We start from the raw sequence: 19,730 nt of genomic DNA, 5'->3' as shown, positions 1-19,730 counted from the left end.
CGTAGTCTGCAGGATTCGAATCTGCACGGGGACTCCCCAATGAATTTCGAGTCCATCACCTTAACCACTCGGCTACGACTACAGCGAGCTCGCCGCTGCCGCATTCCTCCTATAATCTAACACGGAGTGCGAGGTGGCTGCGGAAACCTTTTTAAAGTCGCTCTCCGTTAAAAAAAAAATACCTTTCACAAGATTCGTGCCGGCAGACAGACACGCCTAAGAGGGTTTAAGGCTGGCTTCACGTTCAAATGATAAAGTCTCCCCGTCCGGATGTCAAAATGCAACTTTGGCAGACAGAAAAAACATCAACAAACCACAAATGTGGACAAGGATTTTACAAGCTGCACCACACTGCACTTTCAAAAGCATTTACATTCGTGTTAGCCGAAGGGATTGCCTTTGATTTGCGCGCTTACGAACGCCATGGAAAACGAAACAAAACTAAAGCCCTCAGCTCTTGCACTTGATTATAATGCTGTTACGTGTCGAAGCAGTAATTTACGTCATCCTACCACTGCAACACGGGGAATAGAGGGAAATGAGCACACGCTACGAATCGTCTCAATCACTCCCTAGAGTTGTAAGGCGCATTGAAGGGTGCACTCCCATCATTAATCGTTGCGCCTCTGTGAAAGGAAAGCTCTTGAACAGTCTTTGAAACAGCTCGGATGAAACACTTGATTGCTTCCATGTGCATCTGGAGCCCATTTCTTATTTTCACTTCACGCCGCCCAAAGCATTTCTAAAACAGGAGATTCGCGTTTGGGAATGCTCCCTGCCCTACAAATAAAACAGGTCTACGGGCTGAAACCTGCTCCACGGAAAACAGTTCTGTTGCGCTTTTGATCACATAACACCCAAAGGGGCTTCTTTGGAGCTGGATTCCAACCAGCATCCTAAAGTTTCTTGGCGGTACCATTTACAGTCCTCTATTCGGTCGACAAGGGACAGAAGGGGGCAGCTTTCCTCACACATAGAGTGCAATGTACTGTAGTGTTCCCGTTCATTGAATTTCTCAGTTCTGCATCAGACCTCTAACTCGTTTCCTTAGCTTGGATTTAAGCCACGAAGCAGGCTTCTAGTGTATAAACGTCTAGAGGAATCACAAACTATTTGAGAGGCCATCATCCCAGGGGGAACTGACAAAGTCTATCCCTAAACACCTAGCGCAGTCTCTCGAGAGACTGTCAAAAATCGCTTTCTCCGTTTCTCCGTGCAAGTAAGTGAAAACGCGGTCTCAACCCAGAGCCACTTGGCAGCAGCGGCACGTAAATACTGGTACTGCCACTGCTCGATACCGACGTTAGCCTACTATACCTTCTTCAGCCACCGCTAGAAAATGTATGGCTCTAGTACCAGAGCAAACAACAGGAGGGCCAACGTCGAACAGGCACACATATCAGACATGGAAAGCGACAAGAACGGGATTTGAACCCATGCGTGCAGAGCACAATGGATTAGCAGTCCATCACCTTGGCCACTCGGCCACCTCGTCGAAACTTGTTGGGTAACGCGCTCCTGTCTAGTAAACAGGAGATCTGGGGTCCGAATCCCAGCAGTGCCTTCTTTGTTCTGTCTTCTCTAACAGAACTGGTCCTTACGGACAACCGCCTACGGCTAGACTTAATTAAATACAAGTATTCATTTCCTGTCTTTAACGCGACTTGTTTTTCTTAAAATGGATGCAACTTGCAAAACATGAAATACAAACCTGGCTAATCAGCGCTAGCGGCAGGCAAAAAAAAAAGAAGTCAGCAATGTTTTTTTTCTTTAACCTTAACCCTGCTAATGGAGAAGAGTTAAACGACCGAGTCTATGCAGCTTAAACGGTGCGCACGTCAGGTTCTTAGCTGAAAGGTTGGTAAATCACGCTCACCCCAGTCCTTAATCTTTTAAAGAGGATACAAAATTGAACCTAGTCGCCACATCACATACATCCTGTTCATTGATAAAAAGGTAACATCTATCCTCGCTCCAGAGTAAATCTTACGTTGAGGGCATAGTTTTTTTCACTTTACCGTGAGTCGGGCTCGGCTGCACAGAGGAGAGAGCAGAGCAATGAGGTCACGGGGACAGGGGAGTCACACGCTGGCGGTTTGAATACGCGGAAGATCACTGAGGGATCCACAGTATGTGGACCCTCCGTGCGCCATCAGTCCACACTCCGGACTCTGAATCCTGCCATCCGAGTTAAGATCTCGGCGGAACCTGAGGCGCAGTTCCTTCTTAAAACGTAATCTGTTGAGCATTTCTAGAATCGTACTTGTATAGATGCAGCCTTTAATGTGTTGCTAGGTTAAAATTGATGACTTCTTGTATTTCAGTAGGCAACTGCCCTCTTTATTTCGGATTGAATTTCTTTATTACAGGGGCGCTTTTATGAAGACAGAGTCATGTTCAGGTACTTTGGTTGATGGAGGAAGCTCATTTCGGACTCTGTGATCTGCTCACCTGGAAAGGTCTGCTATACTACTACAAGAGAGAAGTAGAGTCTGGAAGAAGGGACAATTTTATGATGCTTTGGAAGATAATGTTTTTTTTTTCTTATACTGAAAATGAAAGGTAGGTGTTTATATATGGACTCAGTCTTTGGAATTTGTATATATATATATTTCAGTGATCCCTCAGCCATTCCTTCTGTATTGTAATTCAATTTCTCTTTTAAAATTCCTTCCCCACTTCTAGGACCTGCAGTTGCTGAACTCCACAATGGCTTCTATTGGAAAGTCTGTGACTGAGACCAAGTAAGTGTTCACTTTTTTATGAAACCATTATTTATTTTGGAGCAATGAGCAATTCTTATATAAATGCAATAAAATCATTATGCTCAAACTATGAGAGAGAATTTTAAGGATAATTTAAGAAATCAGTCTTAGCTTGTTTCTATACACAGATGGTATTATTTATTTTCAAAGGAAACCCGTGAGGATTCCCCTGGTGTGCAAGATGTGCCTGAATACTTTTGATCAGCTTCCTGCTCACTTGAAGAGGGCATGTATGAAGCACGCCACGGCAGAAGAGATCAGGATGGCCTCTCAACAGGCGAGGGAGGACATGATGAATCACCTGAAGAACGGGGTCATCGTGGATTACCACAGAACAGAGATCGTGTCTGGTGAGGCAAACAGGATAGTGGTTGTAAGACTGCTAGAGTCCTTGGGCCTTTTTGTACACGGGAAGCCTGAAGACACATCGGCAAGGTGAGATATTTTTAATCTGTAAGGCTTCTGTAGTTTCTTTTTGAAATCATTGTTACAACATATTATGTAAAAGCATGTTGAAAAGAATCTACCTGCATTCCAGCGGCCCTGAGCAAGAGGCCGCTGTCCAGGAGGAAAAGATGCCAGAGGCTCCTCTAGAAACTGAAACAGAAGCGGATAAGGAAGGGGAAGATGTGAGCTCTGAAGAACTCTATCAGCAGTAAGACTTTTTATTTTTCAGATGTATCTTTTTTTACTAAAATTCTAATTTGTCTTATAGGTATAAAATGTTTAAGCCGGTGTTTTATATCCTTACAGGCCCTGAGTAGTTAAAAAGTATCAGCAGGCCGGAAGAGAGTGGCCCAAGCTGGACTCTATAGAAAGCACTCCCTGGATGCTCCTCTCCTGATTGGATTCAAACAGTACCTTACCAAGGATCTGGGAGTGGCAAATTATTCTCAGGAGGTATTTATTTTTTAAAGGCATTAAAAATTAAGCAATGGTATATTCATTGTAAATGTTTTTATTTCTTAGCTTAAAATTCACACATGTGAAATGATGTCAGGCATAAACATCATGACTCTATATTTCCTACCTGAATCTATTCTACTTAAATTATTACATTATACACAATTTGAGTTCATTTTAAAAAGTAAAAGGTAATGAAAGGAATGCATTTTTATAAGAAAGATAATACCGATATGCATGTGATAATCTTCCTTATATCATGTAGTGCGTCATTTGGACACTTTGTGGGCTTGAAATACAAAGAAAATCATGTTCTATGGTACAAGATAAATACCAAACTTAAGCTTTTATTTTAATTAGATTTGTTTATAAAGCATAAGCAATCATTTATTACATCGCTTCTTGAATTAAATCTTTTGACAAGAGGTAAGACTTCTATTTTACATTTAAACCCATGTTTAGGTGTGTTTTTTAGATTTAACTGAACCAATTTCTGTGTGTGATAATGTCCTTGAATTCTGACAACATCACACTAAATTACATGATATAAAACAGCTAATGTTTCTAGAGATAAAGTTTCTGGGATGCTTCTAATTACTTTTTATTACCAGGGACAGTTTAATTCACCTTGTACAGTACTGAAAGACCAAGATGCTTTTTTTAAAAGTTATTTAACATTTTATAGAACTTTGTCTACTATGGCAACATGATGAGCTTGGTGAAACTTGGAAAAATACTGCTTGGCCACTTATCTTAAGATAAAGATAGGATAAAGGTTTATCTTTTGCACCTACCTGACCCCCAGGGAAGGCCAATGCTTTCTAAGTTGATGGTTCCCTACAGTAGACTGTACTTTAATTTCAAAGGTAATGTATATTGACCCAAATCAGTTTTGGAATCCAATCTACTGACGAGATGGAGCACATCCTTTTTTCAGGATTTTAGCATCATACGTTTGGTATATTTAGTCCCTAATGCTGAAAGAAATGATCATAGAACATTTGGACACTTTGTGGGCTTGAAATACAAAGCAAATCATGTTCTATGGTACAAGATAAATACAAAACTTAAGCTTTTATTTTAATTAGATTTGTTTATAAAGCATAAGCAATCATTTATTACATTAATATATGTGAAAATAACATTTAAGCATCATACGTTTAGTATATTTAGTCCCTAATGCTGAAAGAAATGATCATAGAACATGACATCTAACCTTACCTGTGGCGTCTTTAATCCCTATTGCTCAATGCACGGTGAAAGCATTGCATACATGTGTCTGACAATGAGGAATGGGCCCCTGAGACAGTCATTTGCATGTTTCACAAACGATCGTATATTACTAGAGATTCTGTTTGGGATTTGAATGTGCATTCGGACAGCAATCCCTTTCAAGAAATGATATGTTCTGGATGAGGTCAAAGGTGATGGAACACTGTATTTAGGATGTGTTTGCAGTGATTGTGTGTCTCCTGCTTCAACGCAGTGATATATAGATGTGCTCCTGTAATTTATTGGTTCATGCCCAGGGCAGTAAGCAGTCTGAGGATTTATTTCCAGACGGCATAGAGCAGTGAAGCAGTGAAGTAGTGCAACACACTGGATCATTATATTATTAGAATCTATTCTACTTAAATTATTACATTATGCACAATTTGAGTTCATTTTAAAAAGTAAAAGGTAATGAAAGGAATGCATTTTCATAAGAAAGATAATACCGATATGCATGTGATAATCTTCCTTATATCATGTAGTGCGTCATTTGGACACTTTGTGGGCTTGAAATACAAAGAAAATCATGTTCTATGGTACAAGATAAATACAAAACTTAAGCTTTTATTTAAATTCGATTTGTTTATAAAGCATAAGCAATAATTGATTACATTAATATATGTGAAAATAACATTTTAGCATCATATTATTACATACAGGTCTCTAGCTTCAACACAGTGCTATATATATATATGCTCAGTGATTTATTGGTACATGCCCAGGGCAACAATCAGAATGAGGATTTATTTCCAGACGGGCTACAGGTAGTGTTGTGAAATACTTCAACACACTGGATCACAGATTTAGACCCCCTGCACTCTTACTCCTTAAAAACCAAAGAAATGAAGATATGTAGCAATCACATTGTAACAGGGGTGACAGTGACTTAATGCTTATACTAGTGGACTTCTGGTACCTTTAGGGTACGGTGTTCCCTGAAGGGCTCTCAAACCCCGCATTTCAAATGCCTAGCTGTATCGCTGATGTGTTGCACCTCAGAATCACTTTTAAACCTTACCTCTGGTATCTTTAATCCTTATTGCTCAACGCATGGTGAAAGTATTGCATAAATGTGTCTGAAAATGAGCAATGGGCACCTGAGAGACTCATTTGCCTGTTTCACAAATGATCATATTTGACTAGAGATTCTATTTGGGATTCAGTTGTGCATTCTGACAGCAATCCCTTTAAAAAAACGATACATTCCGGATGAGGTCAAAGGTGCAGGAACACTGTTACTTGTTCCTTTATAACCCGGTTATTGATGTCATTAACAACATTAATCCCAAACAGAGCTGTTGGACTCCCTCCTCTGGCCGTTTTCCACCAGTTGATTATTTCATCAACCAATGCACTAATCAAGCTCCCAAGGCACTCTCTATACCCAGTAAACATAGGTCTAACCTCACCCAAGGAGAAAATCAGGCGCTCCAGTCTCTCCGCAACAGGGATGATATCGTCATCAAACCAGCGGACAAAGGAGGTGCTGTTGTGGTGTGGGTAAGGATCTATATATCTTTGAAGCCTCTAGACAACTAACTGACACTTCTGCCTACCTCCCTCTCCAACAGGACCCTACCACTGACTACCAAAAGGAAGTGGTATCCACCATTTCCCTTCTTATCAGCAGTAACGAGCTCCCCCAGGAGGCGAACCGGCTCATCATGGAACATCCACAGGTATCTCAATTTTACCTCCTCCCCAAAATCCACAAACCTGACACCCCTGGACGCCCCATCGTATCAACATGTAACTGTCCAACTACTTACATCTCAGCCTTTCTCGACAGCCTCATGAGACCGCTGGTTGAAGATCTTCCCTCATACATCAAAGACACCAACCACGCGCTCCAACTTTTCAATGATTTCCAATTTCAGGGTACCGAATGCCACATTTTTACCATGGACATCACATCTCTGTACACCATCATTCCCCATAATGACGGCCTTACAGCCCTCAAGCACACGCTGGACAAACGCACAGTGCTTGATCCACCCACCCACACCCTGGTACGCCTTGCAGAATTGGTCCTCACACTGAACGCATTCTCTTTCAATAATCTTTTTTACCAACAGGTCAGTGGAGTGGCCATGGGCACCAGAATGGGACCCAGCTATGCCAACATTTTTGTCAGCTGGGTAGAAGAACGCTTCTTCGCTTCTTACACTGGCTATGTCCCTGACCTCTACAAGTGATATATTGATGACTGCGTCGGTGCCGCCACATGCTCCAGCGATCAGCTTGAGTTCTTCCTGCACCATTTCACCAACTTCCACCCGTCCCTCAAATATACGGTTAACATATCTTCCACCACTCTTCCGTTTCTAGACATCCACTTGTCTATCAACTACCCCCGACTGTCCACTTCAGTTTATTACAAACCCACGGATTCACACAGCTACCTCCTGTACAGCTCATTTCACCCCAACCATACTAAAAACTCTCTTCCTTTTTCACAGTTCCTTAGGTTACGACGACTATGCAGCGATGACATCGACTTCGAGAACCAAGCCCTCGAAATGTACTCATTTTTCATCAACAGAGGATACCCCAGCAGTGTGATTGACAGGGCCCTTGCCCGAGCCAAAAACACCCCCTGGACCATCAACCCGATCAGGAACTCCCGCCGTAACAACCGCATTCCTTTGGTGCTTTCCACCCTAACACACCTCCTATCCCCAGGACCATTAACCACAACTTTTCCATCCTACAGGATGATCCCTCCATTGGGGCCCTCTTTTCTGATCGCCCTATCATCTCATATCACCGACCACCTAATCTGCGTAACCTCCTTGTTCACAGCTCCCTTGACCGCCCTCAACAACCATCCACACCAGGCACTTTCCCTTGCAACAGAGCTCGTTGTATCACCTGCAAGTACACAGCCACCACCACACTCATTCAAGGCCCCTCAGGACAATTCCGGATCACCCAGACAGCATCTTGTACTTCCAGCAACCTCATTTACTGTATCTCTTGCAGTAAATGTCCAGCCATCTACATTGGAGAAACAGGAAGGAGACTCGGAGACCACTTCAGAGAACACGTCAGGGCTGTGAAGATTAAAGATCTCTCCAAGCCCATTGTTTCTCATTTCACCTCTGACGGCCCCGACCACTCTAATCTCTCCGTCTGTGTTCTCAAAAACGGTTTTCGGAACTCATACATCAGAAAGACCACCGAAACTAAAATTATTCTGCAGCTAGGATCACACATTCTCCCTTCCCTTAATGACAGACTACTGTTCTTTTAAATTTTCTCCATTCATTGGAAGTTTCATTTCACACCTCTCTGCACCCATTCTGACTTCACACCTCTTGATTGGCCTCTCTTTCTGTCCCCTGCTCCCGTCTCTCACTCCTCCACCCTCCCAACCTTTGTTCTCCCGCTACTTTACCTCTGCCTACTGCCCTGTCTCTCTCACACCTGAAGAAGGCTCCATGGCCGAAACGTTGTGTTCTCTTTCTTCTTTTTTTCAGCATGGAATAAACCTATTACTTGTTCCTTTGCAGCCTACGCATGCTGACGCAGCTACCCACCTGAACTACACTGTATTTAGGATGTGTTTGCAGTTATTCTGTGTCTCTAGCTTCAACACAGTGATATATATATGCATGCTCACTGATTTTTTGGTACATGCCCAGGGCAATAATCATTATGAGGATTTATTTCCAGATGTGCTAGGGGTAGTGTTGTGAAATACTTCAACACACTGGATCGCAGGTTTAAACCCCCTCCACTCTTACTACTTAAAAACCAACAAATGCAGATATGTAGCAATCATATTGTAGCAGACACTCATTTGCCTGTTTCACAAATGATCATATTTTACTAGAGATTCTGTTTGGGATACGGATGTGCATTCTGACAGCAATCTCTTTCAAGAAATGATTTTACCTTTTCGCGGCTTTGCCCTCTTGCCTCTTTGGACAATATCTCCATCATGTGGTCGTTGTTGGTAATGTCTTCTTATGCCCTTTTTTATTTCAATTCTCTATTGGTTGATTCTAGAATCTCTACAATGGAGTTGAAAACATCAGTTTTATAGCAGACAATATGACATTATTTATAGTCCAATAAGAAACTTATTACCCTGTTTTTAACATAATAACAAATTAAAATTGATTAAAACTAAGTTTGAAACACCAGGGAACATAAAAAATGATTTTTAGGAAAACCATGAGGTTCTCTGTGTCCGATGCCTGCAAGGGGAGAAAGATAGAATCCTTTGATTTTTCAAAATTTGAAAATAAACATCATATAACAACAGCTTTCATTCCTAGGAGTGAAAAATAACCATTTTTCAAGACATATTAGTTTCTAAAACACTACAATAAAGTTAAAAACATCTGTTTTATATTACATTATTTTTTGTGAAATTAGTCATTTTTTGCACTATTTGTAATATAATTTCTAATTAAAAGTGTTTAGAATTAAGTTTGGAACAACAAGGAATACAAAAAAAAAAAGATTTTTAGGAAAACCATGAGGTCCTCTGTGCCCGATGCCTGCAAGGGGAGAAAGCTAGAATCCTACACAGGCTCCTGGAGCTCTGGCCTGGCTAAAGAGGCTGAATTTATCCCCTTCAAAGCTCCATGAAAAATGATCATTTAAAATTTGAAAAAAAAACCATCATATAACATCATACAGATGCAGCCATTCAAAATGCGCGATAAAAACCCACGGTACAGTAACCTACCCACAAGCCACTGCAGGGCACCGGAGGACACCGCGGTAAGTGCTTGGCTGGCCAAAATGACCGACAGGGGCACTCGTGGTGCATTGGTTGGTAGTGAAAAGATTTAATCATTTAATGTCTTTACTGTGCACATTTTAATCCGCTTAGTTTTGAATATTTATATGGATTTTACCACTAAAGGGAAATTTTAGTAGCTGAGCATAAAAAGAAGAGGAGCATAACGCATCTGAAGGTCATAAACAATATTAATTTAGGAACATAAACATTACTGTATGTACATAAACTGTACTGTGTATGGCTGGTCTTGGTAGTTTAAAGAAAAAATACACACCAGTCTTCCATTTCTCCCTAAACATTTTAAGCATGAAAGTTTTATGAAACGGTACCCAAATATGCGATTGCTGTATAGAATGAATTATTTAACACGAACATTAAGCTGTTTACATCTTCCGCCTGAGAACAGTCACCCGTTGCTACCCAACGCAGAAACACAGCCACTAACTAGCAAAGACATTAGCTAGCCAATATGATAAAGAAATAAATGATTATTTTGTTTATTTCTTTTGCACATTTATTTGAACATTTCCATCGATTGTACAAGCACTTGGAAACTGTCCAATCCCTAGTTCATCTGGCATTTTACCGGTCTGGCGCCGGTCTGTGTCTTCTAGCATATAATGCCAGCGAACTCTTGTTTTTTTATGTCCACATTCAAGGGTCCCTTTTTGAACCTGCGAGAAGCATTCTTTCAATGTAACAGATTTACTCCGGGGAAAGGCAGCATGACATTAAGAGTAGCTCAAGCTTTCAGCACCCATATCGGACTGCGTGTATGCAGACACCGCTCAGAATCCCCTGGAAGATTCTCCCTCAATTCCGTTGTGCAGTGCTTTACCTCTTTCAAAAGGCTTCACTTTCCTAGTCACATTCCAAGGCTCATCGAACCCGGGCTGTTTCCTCCAGCGGTATAGTATTGCAGTGAGACAGCACGATGCCTGCAAGACTATGTCACGCTAAACGCCACAGATTGTGTTTGTCCGTTCGTGTCAGTCCTCCTGCAGCCACGGGAAGTGGGACACAAACATGCTGCAATGCTTTCAAGACGTTAGGATTTGTTTGTGCAACATCCGAGAAGAGTACTTGTGGCTTGAATGTGAACTGTACGTGCCCGCCCCCTTTCCTCTGTAGTGCATGAGTTCCTCCCGGCATGCCCTTCGTCATTGTTCTGTCATCTTGTATTTAAAGGGTTGTATTTCTGCTGCTGAAAATAAGCAACGGTTTTCTCACAACGCCCTTTGTTCCCGACGGAGCCCTTGTCTGTCATGAAATTCTTCAAAACCTCAAGCTAGAAGAAGAAGACGACAAATATGAAGCGTTACAGCAACAACATGCCATGAGACGATTGATAACGATTTCCATAGGATCCCCGCGGTTGCCTGGCAACCGTCAGCTTTGCGCATTGGCAGTATCGTAGCCTGTGAGGTTTAGCCGAGGCGCGATTATTGCTAGTTGAAAACTTTTCCCAATACCCCGCTTCCGCCGGTTTGCAATACAATCGGTGAAAGCAATTTTTGACAGTCTCGTCAGAGCGTGACATAGTCTTGCAGGCATCGTGCTGTCTAACTGCAATACTATACCGCTGGAGGAAACAGCCCGGGTTCAATGAGCCTTGGAATCTGACTAGGAAAGTGAAGCCTTTTGAAAGAGGTAATGTCGACGCTTTTTTAACAGAGCACCAAAAAAGCGTCTTTTTTGAAGGCCTGGGTACTGAGCATTGATGGTTCAGTGGTAGAATTCTCGCTTCCCACGTGGGAGGCTCTGGTTCGATTCCCAGCCAAAACAGTGGCTTTTGCAGCGAGCGGCTCCATCACTTGCATCCCCTTGCAACTCGCAACTGAAAACCCACTGAAGCTAAGCATTTGTTAGCCAGGTCAGTACCCGGATGAGGGTGAGCTACAGGGAAAAACAAAGTTTCCAGCTGGAAGCAGTGTTAATGGTTCCGGCGGGGGGGCGCTCACCCTGAGGTCTGTGCGGGTCCCAATGCCCCAGCATAGTGACGGAGACGCTGTGTTGTAAAAGGGCGCTGTCTCTTGGATGAGATGTAAAACCGAGGTCACAGCGCTCTGTGGTCATTAAAAATGACCACCAAAACCTTTGACAAAAGCTCTTGGTAATTGATGGTCTTCAATAATGCTTCTCCTTTAGGTACATTTTAAATCAGCTGAAAAATGCTGTGAAATGGGGGGTCACTTCACGCCAGTGTAGGATTTGGGTTACAAGAACCATGAAACTGCACGAGAAAGCCCGTACACTGAATTACACGGCTTTCTATTCAAAGGAGGGCAAAAGAAATTCCCTGAGTTCGATTTTTTGCAGCACAGAGAGGATTGCTGTCGTGAGGCTGGTTAGCTCAGTTGGTTAGAGCGTGGTGCTAATAACGCCAAGGTTGTGGGTTCGATCTCCGTACAGGCCAGGTCCCTTTCTCCTCTCTTACAAAAGCTGTTAGGTTCCTTTCCGTGGTGAGATGGGTTGTCATGCAACCCTACCACATAGTGCCGACAGACAATTAAATGAGAAAAAAGAAGAGAGTTAAAGCAGCTGGAAAGGTTTTCTTACAACTTTTGAGCTGACACAGTTTTGGAAAATGTTTTTTTCACGCTGCACTGTACCACATAGGCAGCCAAGAGTCTCCAAAACAAAACAGAATTGACAGTCATATAATGTCCATTAACCCCGGTTTTAAACACAGCATCATGTCTGCCATCATAAGAATATGAGTCCAATATTTTAGAATATAGTCAGAATGTCTTCTAACCTTACCTGTGGTGTCTTTAATCCCTATTGCTCAATGCATAGTGTACGTACTGCATACATGTGTCTTGAGAATGAGGAATGGGCCCCTGAGAGAAATTATACGTTCTGGATGAGGTCAAAGGTGCTGGAACACTGTATTTAGGATGTTTGCAGTGATTGTGTCTCCTGCTTCAACGCAGTGATATATAGATGTGCTCCTGTAATTTATTGGTACATGCCCAGGGCAGTAAGTAGTCTGAGGATTTATTTCCAGACGGCATAGAGCAGTGAAGCAGTGAAGTAGTGCAACACACTGGATCATTATATTATTAGAATCTATTCTACTTAAATTATTACATTATACACAACTTGAGTTCATTTTAAAAATTAAAAGGTAATGAAAGGAATGCATATTCATGAGGAAGATAATACCGATATGCATGTGATAATCTTCCTTTTATCATGTAAATCATGTTCATCATTACATGATGGGAGCTAAAACAGAAGTTGAGAGAGAGCAAGGACGCCTACAGGAGGAAGGTATAGGACAAGCTGCAAAGGAAAAGCTACAACCCACGACAGCTACTCACCCACCCATCCCACACAGCTATCACTCTCCAACACCTCCGCCATTAACACCTCCAGCACTGAAAGTGCTATGTGCACCATCCACCAGGCCAGGCTGACCAGGCCAGTGCAATACACTGGATCTTTATATTATTAGAATCTATTCTACTTAAATTATTACATTATACACAATTTGAGTTCATTTTAAAAAGTAAAAGGTAATGAAAGGAATGCATTTTCATAAGAAAGATAATACCGATATGCATGTGATAATCTTCCTTATATTATGTAGTGCGTCATTTGGACACTTTGTGGGCTTGAAATACAAAGAAAATCATGTTCTATGGTACAAGATAAATACAAAACGTAAGCTTTTATTTTAATTAGATTTGTTTATAAAGCATAAGCAATCATTTATTACATTAATATATGTGAAAATAACATTTTAGCATCATATTATACATACAGGTCTCTAGCTTCAACACAGTGCTATATATATATATGCTCAGTGATTTATTGGTACATGCCCAGGGCAACAATCAGAATGAGGATTGATTTCCAGACGGGCTACAGGTAGTGTTGTGAAATACTTCAACACACTGGATCGCAGATTTAGACCCCCTGCACTCTTACTCCTTAAAAACCAAAGAAATGAAGATATGTAGCAATCACATTGTAACAGGGGTGACAGTGACTTAATGCTTATACTAGTGGACTTCTGGTACCTTTAAGGTAAGGTGTTCCCTGAAGGGCTCTCAAACCCCGCATTTCAGATGTCTAGCTGATGTGTTACACCTCAGAATCACTTTTAAACCTTACCTCTGGTATCTTTAATCCCTATTGCTCAACGCGAAAACTTTACCTGTGGTGTCTTTAATCCCTATTGCTCAATGCATGGTGAAAGTATTGCATAAATGTGTCGGAAAATGAGCAATGGGCACCTGAGAGACTCATTTGCCTGTTTCACAAATGATCATATTTGACTAGAGATTCTGTTTGGGATTCAGTTGTGCATTCTGACAGCAATCCCTTTCAAAAAAGGATACATTCTGGATGAGGTCAAAGGTGCAGGAACACTGTATTTAGGATGTGTTTGCAGTTATTCTGTGTCTCTAGCTTCAACACAGTTATATATATATATATGCTCACTGATTTTATGGTACATGCCCAGGGCAATAATCATTATGAGGATTTATTTCCAGATGTGCTAGGGGTAGTGTTGTGAAATACTTCAACACACTGGATCGCAGGTTTAAACTCCCTGCACTCTTACTCCTTAAAAACCAACAAATGCAGATATGTAGCAATCATATTGTAGCAGAGTGCATCGTTTCCGGCATAGTATGGCAGGGTGTTTTCCGAGTTATTGCACGGATTGGGCACGCCCGCAAGCCAAGAGCCGCAAGCGATGAGCCCGGAGCTGAACGGGCCCCACTGGCTCGTTTGTAAGGCCAGGTGCATTGCCAACCACGATCGGCAGGGCAGAGGCCTTGAAAGCAGCCTGGGCTCCTGCAGCTGTGCAGCCACGCACTCTGGTTTCTCTTCATTTCGTACAAATCTTTCGCCTTTTGCTAAAGATTTCCGTAGAGAGGAGCATGAATGAGTTCCGTGCAATTTTTGTGCTTCCCTGCCTTCGGGTGGTTGCAGCTGGGCTGGTCAAAGAGAGAAAACAAAACCGCTCACAATCACTCTTGTTATGGCGATTGTGGTTGTCTGCTCTGCGAGTCCTCGGTCTCTGCCCGTCTGATTGCCGCTCTCTTCTTTGGGGGGCGGGAAGTGTCCGGCCGCAGGGGATCTTGGGACCTCGCTTTGCAAAGCGGCTTCCCAGAGTGCGTCGTTTCCGGCACAGTGTGGCCGGGTGTTTTCCGAGTTATCGCACGGATTGGGCACGCCCGCAAGCCGAGAGCCGCAGGCGATGAGCCCGGAGCTGAACGGACCCCACTGGCTCGTTTGTAAGGCCAGGTGCATTGCCAACCACGACCGGCAGGGCAGAGGCCTTGAAGGTGGCCTGGGCTCCTGAAGCTGTGCAGCCACGCACTCTGGTTTCTATTCATTTCATACAAATCTTTTGCCTTTTACTAAAGATTTCCGTGGAGAGGAGCATGAATGAGTTCCATGCAATTTTTCTGCTTCCCTGCTTTCGGGTGGGGCGCAGCTGGGCTGGTCAAAGAGAGAAAACAAAACCGCTCACAATCGCTCTTGTTATGGCGATTGTGGTTGTCTGCTCTGCGAGTCCTCGGTCTCCGCCTGTCTGATTGGCGCTCTTTTCTTTGGGGGGCGGGAAGTGTCTGCCCCCACTGCCCCTTTCAAGTTTGCTAAAGACCACGTGGATGTTCCAGAGCAACTCCTGGAACAATGTTCTGTGGACAGACGTGACAAAAGCTGAACTTGTTGGTAAATGTGCACAGCGTTATGTTTGGAGATAACAAAACACTGCATACCAACTCCAAAACCTCATCCCACCTGGGAAGCATGGCGGAGGCTGTACGGCTTGCAATCATCTAGGATCACCCAGGATCTCCTGTTTATTAGGCATAATAAACAGGGCCACTGAACTCCACACTGGCCACTGAACCACAGCAGTGGCTTGCTGGCTTGACATCTCCCAAGAAAAATGTTGAAATCGCATGTGGAACAGGAAAATGACCCTCGAGTACGAGGGAAAAAAAAGAAAAAGATCATCTGGAGCGTGCCAACCCATGTCCGGAGCGTGCCAACCCATGTCCGGACAGCCCAGTTTCCTCGACGAGGTGGCCGAGTGGTTAAGGCGATGGACTGCTAATCCATTGTGCTCTGCACGCGTGGGTTCGAATCCCATCCTCGTTGCTCTGGTACTAGAGCCGTACATTTTCTAGCGGTGGCTGAACATGGTATAGTAGGTTAACGTTGGCTCTGGGTTGAGACCGCGTTTTCACTTATTTGCAACGCAAACGGAGAAAGCGATTTTTGACAGTCTCTCAGAATCACAGTTTGTCATTCCTCTAGACGTTTATACAGTAGAAGCCTGCTTCGTGGCTTAAATCCAAGCTAAGGAAACGGGTTAGAGGTCTGATGCAGAACTGCAAATTCAATGAACGGGAACACTACAGTACATTGCACTGTATGTGTGAGGAAAGCTGCCCCCTTCTGTCCCTTGTCGACCGAACAGAGGACTGTAAAGGATACCGCCAAGGATGCTGGTTGAAATCCAGCTCCAAAGAAGCCCCTTTGGGTGTTATGTCATCAAAAAGTAAGAACAGCGAATCTCCCTTTGATCAAAAGCGCAACAGAACTGTTTTCCGTGGAGCGGGTTTCAGACCCGTAGACCTGTTTTATTTGTAAGGCAGGGCGCATTCCCAAGCGCGAATCTCCTGTTTTAGAAATGCTTTAATGGGCGTGAAGTGAAAATAAGAAATGGGCTCCAGATGCACATGGAAGCAATCAAGTGTTTCATCCGAGCTGTTTCAAAGACTGCTCAAGAGCTTTCCTTTCACAGAGGCGCAACGATTAATGATGGGGGTGCACCCTTCAATGCGCCTTAGGACTCTAGGGAGTGATTGAGACGATTCATAGCGTGTGCTCATTTCCCTCTATTCCCCGTGTTGCAGTGGTAGGATGACGTAAATTACTGCTTCGACACGTAATGGCATTATAATCAAGTGCAGGAGCTGAGGGCTTTAGTTTTGTTTCGTTTTCCATGGCGTTCGTAAGCGCGCAAATCAAAGGCAATTCCTGCGTCTAACAGGAATGATTGAGACAATTCGTAGCGTGTGCTCATTTCCCTCTATTCCCTGTGTTGCAGTGGTAGGATGACGTAAATTCCTGCTTCGACACGTAACGGCATTATAATCAAGTGCAGGAGCTGAGGGCTTTTGTTTTGTTTCGTTTTCCATGGCGTTTGTAAGCACGCAAATCAAAGGCAATTCCTGCGTCTAACAGGAATGTAAATGCTTTTGAAAGTGCAGTGTGGTGCAGCTTGTAAAATCCTTATCCACATTTGTGGTTTGTTGCTGTTTGTTCTGTCTGCCAAAGCTGCATTTTGACATCCGGACGGGGAGACTTTATCATTTGAACGTGAAGCCAGCCTTAAACCCTCTGAGGCGTGTCTATCTGCCGGCACGTATTTTGTCAAAGGTATTTATTTTTTTTAACGGAGAGCGACTTTGAAAAGGTTTCCGCAGCCACGTCGCACTCCGTGTTAGATTAAAGGAGGAATGCGGCGAGGGCGAACTCGCTGTAGTCGTGGCCGAGTGGTTAAGGCGATGGACTCGAAATCCATTGGGGACTCCCCGCGCAGGTTCGAATCCTGCCGACTACGGCGTCTGCCGCATGTCTCCTTGTGCCTGCGCGGCAAAGGCGAAGTGCTGTTTCTCCTTTCCTGGTACTATAAAAACGCTAAATCGCTTGGCCCTGCTGCCATGGAAATGAGTTCTTCAGATAACCACACATCTTGCGTTCGCACCTCTGGTGTTCTACTTATGCCTTTGAAAACCTAATGAATAAAACTGAAAGAACCGACACAATATGTAGGTGCTCGTAAAGCACGCATTAAAGAACTGTTAACAGCAAGGGTTTCAGTGGGTTAACTGAGGAGAAGGCATGATCGCTAATTGTTGACTTTTTATTTGGTGTTAGAAACACTCTTACTGTGCATGACGTGCAACAAATGTAGCCACAGAAATTGCATCACGCTTTCATGTATGCTATTGCAGACACCAACGTTGCCTAGATAGAAAACCGAAATAGCCGTGGGTTCGCTTGCTGGTCTGAAGGATCTCTCTTCGAATCTCTATCATTTGTCAATTGAAGTAAAAGGTGCTGCAATCTGATACGTTCAGAATCAAACCCGCAGCTGTTGTTCGACTTTATTTCTTGACTAATTACAACCTTTTACTGTCAAGTTTATTGGTACAACTTGAGCTCTCAGCACCGTACTGAGCCCAGGTGTTTTTCTAAAGCTGTCAGGTGCAGTTCATTTACATGAAGGAAATCTCTTACTGGGTACGATTACAATGCAGTAAGTAGCACAGGCTACTTAGGGAGTAGGCTGATGTGTTTAAAAACAACCAGCGCCAGGCAGGAGTCAAACCTCCAAACTCCTAATCCATAGTCAGACACATTATCCATTGCACCACTGGCCCTGGTGTGACACTGCAGGACTGTAACCCAGTGAGCTTAGCACTGCAACTAGTAAAATATTACCCCCGGTCCATTCTTTTCCAAAAGTGAGAAACACCTGTTTTCTACATTTTGTCTGTTTTAAAACCATATCTCTTTAAACCAAACCAAGAGTTTGTCTTTTGCACTGATATTCTGATTCATTTCGATTTCAAAGAAAAAAAAAAACATTACCTTCCAAAGCATCATAAAATTGTCCCTTCCTCCAGACTCTACTTCTCTCTTGTAGTAGTACAGCAGACCTTTCCAGGTGAGCAGATCACAGAGTCCGAAATGAGCTTCCTCCATCAAGCAAAGTACCTGAACATGACTCTGTCATCATAAAAGCGCCCCTGTAATAAAGAAATTCAATCCGAAATCAAGAGGGCAGTTGCCTACTGAAATACAAGAAGTCATAAATTTTAACCTAGCAACACATTAAAGGCTGCATCTATACAAGTACGATTCTAGAAATGCTCACCAGATTACGTTTTAAGAAAGAACAGCGCCTCAGGTTCCGCCGAGATCTTAACTCGGATGGCAGGATTCAGAGTCTGGAGTGTGGACTGATGGCGCACGGAGGGTCCACATACTGTGGATCCCTCAGTGATCTTCCGCGTGTTCAAACCGCCAGCGTGTGACTCCCCTATCCCCCTGACCTCATTGCTCTGCTCTCGCCTCTGTGCAGCTGAGCCCGACTCATGGTAAAGTGGAAAAAAATATGCCCTCAACGTGAGATTTACTCTGGAGTGAGGATAGTTGTTACCTTCTTATCGTTGAAACGGATGTATGTGATGTGGCGACTAGGTTCTTCTCCATTAGCAGGCTTAAGGTTAAAGAAAAAAACATTGCTGACTTCTTTTTTTTTTTGCCAGCCGCGAGCGCTGATTAGCGAGGTTTGTATTTCATGTTTTGCAAGTTGCATCCATTTTAAGAAAAACAAGTCGTTCAAGACAGGAAATGAATACTTGCAATTAATTAAGTCTAGACGTATGCGGTTGTCCATAATGACCAGTTCTGTTCGAGAACACAGAACAAAAAAAGGCACCGCTGGGATTCGGACCCAGGATTTTCTGTTTACTAGACAGGCGCTTTAACCAACTAAGCCACGGCGCCCCGGGAGTGCTGTCCTTTTGCAGCCACTTGGACACACCACTCAGACACATCTGCATTCGGTGTGTGCTCCGCCTGCTCGCTGAGCAAGTTGCCATCTTTACATACAATAGCAACATCGACACCAAGAGAAAGGATGACAAATGGCTTTTATCTGGAACTTTTCATGTCCAAGGAGCTCAATGTGCTTTCTGTGTACAACAGGGCCACTGAACTCCACACTGGCCACTGAACCACAGCAGTGGCTTGCTGGCTTGACATCTCCCAAGGAAAATGTTGAAATCGCATGTGGAACAGGAAAATGACCCTCGAGTATGAGGGAAAAAAAAGAAAAAGATCAACTGGAGTGCGCCAACCCATGTCAGGACAGCCCAGTTTCCTAGAAGAGGTGGCCGAGTGGTTACTGTATGCTGAGTCTAAAGACAGTTTCACCCATTTTCTGATTGCTCGGTTCTGTACCAGTGCAGACATGTCAAACAGTG

At 43.3% G+C, this 19,730-nt stretch overlaps 7 non-coding genes across 7 annotated transcripts; 5 read left to right on the top strand and 2 right to left on the bottom strand.

Moving 5' to 3' along the window:
* trnas-cga (transfer RNA serine (anticodon CGA)) lies at positions 1-82 on the bottom strand. The gene has a single exon. It is a non-coding gene; the product is annotated as a tRNA-Ser (tRNA).
* An 11,005-nt stretch (positions 83-11,087) lies between these two features.
* Positions 11,088-11,229, top strand: LOC138228243 (U4 spliceosomal RNA). Its single transcript, XR_011185329.1, has one exon. It is a non-coding gene; the product is annotated as a U4 spliceosomal RNA (small nuclear RNA).
* A 3,297-nt stretch (positions 11,230-14,526) lies between these two features.
* On the top strand, positions 14,527-14,640 carry LOC138228416 (U5 spliceosomal RNA). The gene has a single exon (XR_011185496.1). It is a non-coding gene; the product is annotated as a U5 spliceosomal RNA (small nuclear RNA).
* Positions 14,641-15,033: 393 nt separating this feature from the next.
* On the top strand, positions 15,034-15,147 carry LOC138228390 (U5 spliceosomal RNA). The gene has a single exon (XR_011185470.1). It is a non-coding gene; the product is annotated as a U5 spliceosomal RNA (small nuclear RNA).
* A 596-nt stretch (positions 15,148-15,743) lies between these two features.
* trnas-gcu (transfer RNA serine (anticodon GCU)) lies at positions 15,744-15,825 on the top strand. Its single transcript has one exon. It is a non-coding gene; the product is annotated as a tRNA-Ser (tRNA).
* Positions 15,826-17,214: 1,389 nt separating this feature from the next.
* trnas-cga (transfer RNA serine (anticodon CGA)) lies at positions 17,215-17,296 on the top strand. Its single transcript has one exon. It is a non-coding gene; the product is annotated as a tRNA-Ser (tRNA).
* A 1,881-nt stretch (positions 17,297-19,177) lies between these two features.
* On the bottom strand, positions 19,178-19,251 carry trnat-agu (transfer RNA threonine (anticodon AGU)). The gene has a single exon. It is a non-coding gene; the product is annotated as a tRNA-Thr (tRNA).
* Positions 19,252-19,730: the final 479 nt, after the last annotated feature.

The sequence above is a fragment of the Lepisosteus oculatus genome, unplaced genomic scaffold (genome assembly GCF_040954835.1).
Source record: "Lepisosteus oculatus isolate fLepOcu1 unplaced genomic scaffold, fLepOcu1.hap2 HAP2_SCAFFOLD_40, whole genome shotgun sequence".
In the NCBI taxonomy this organism is placed as follows: Eukaryota; Metazoa; Chordata; class Actinopteri; order Semionotiformes; family Lepisosteidae; genus Lepisosteus; species Lepisosteus oculatus.
The sequence above is the reverse complement of the archived record's forward strand: the minus strand, read 5'-3'. Positions and strand labels throughout refer to the sequence as shown.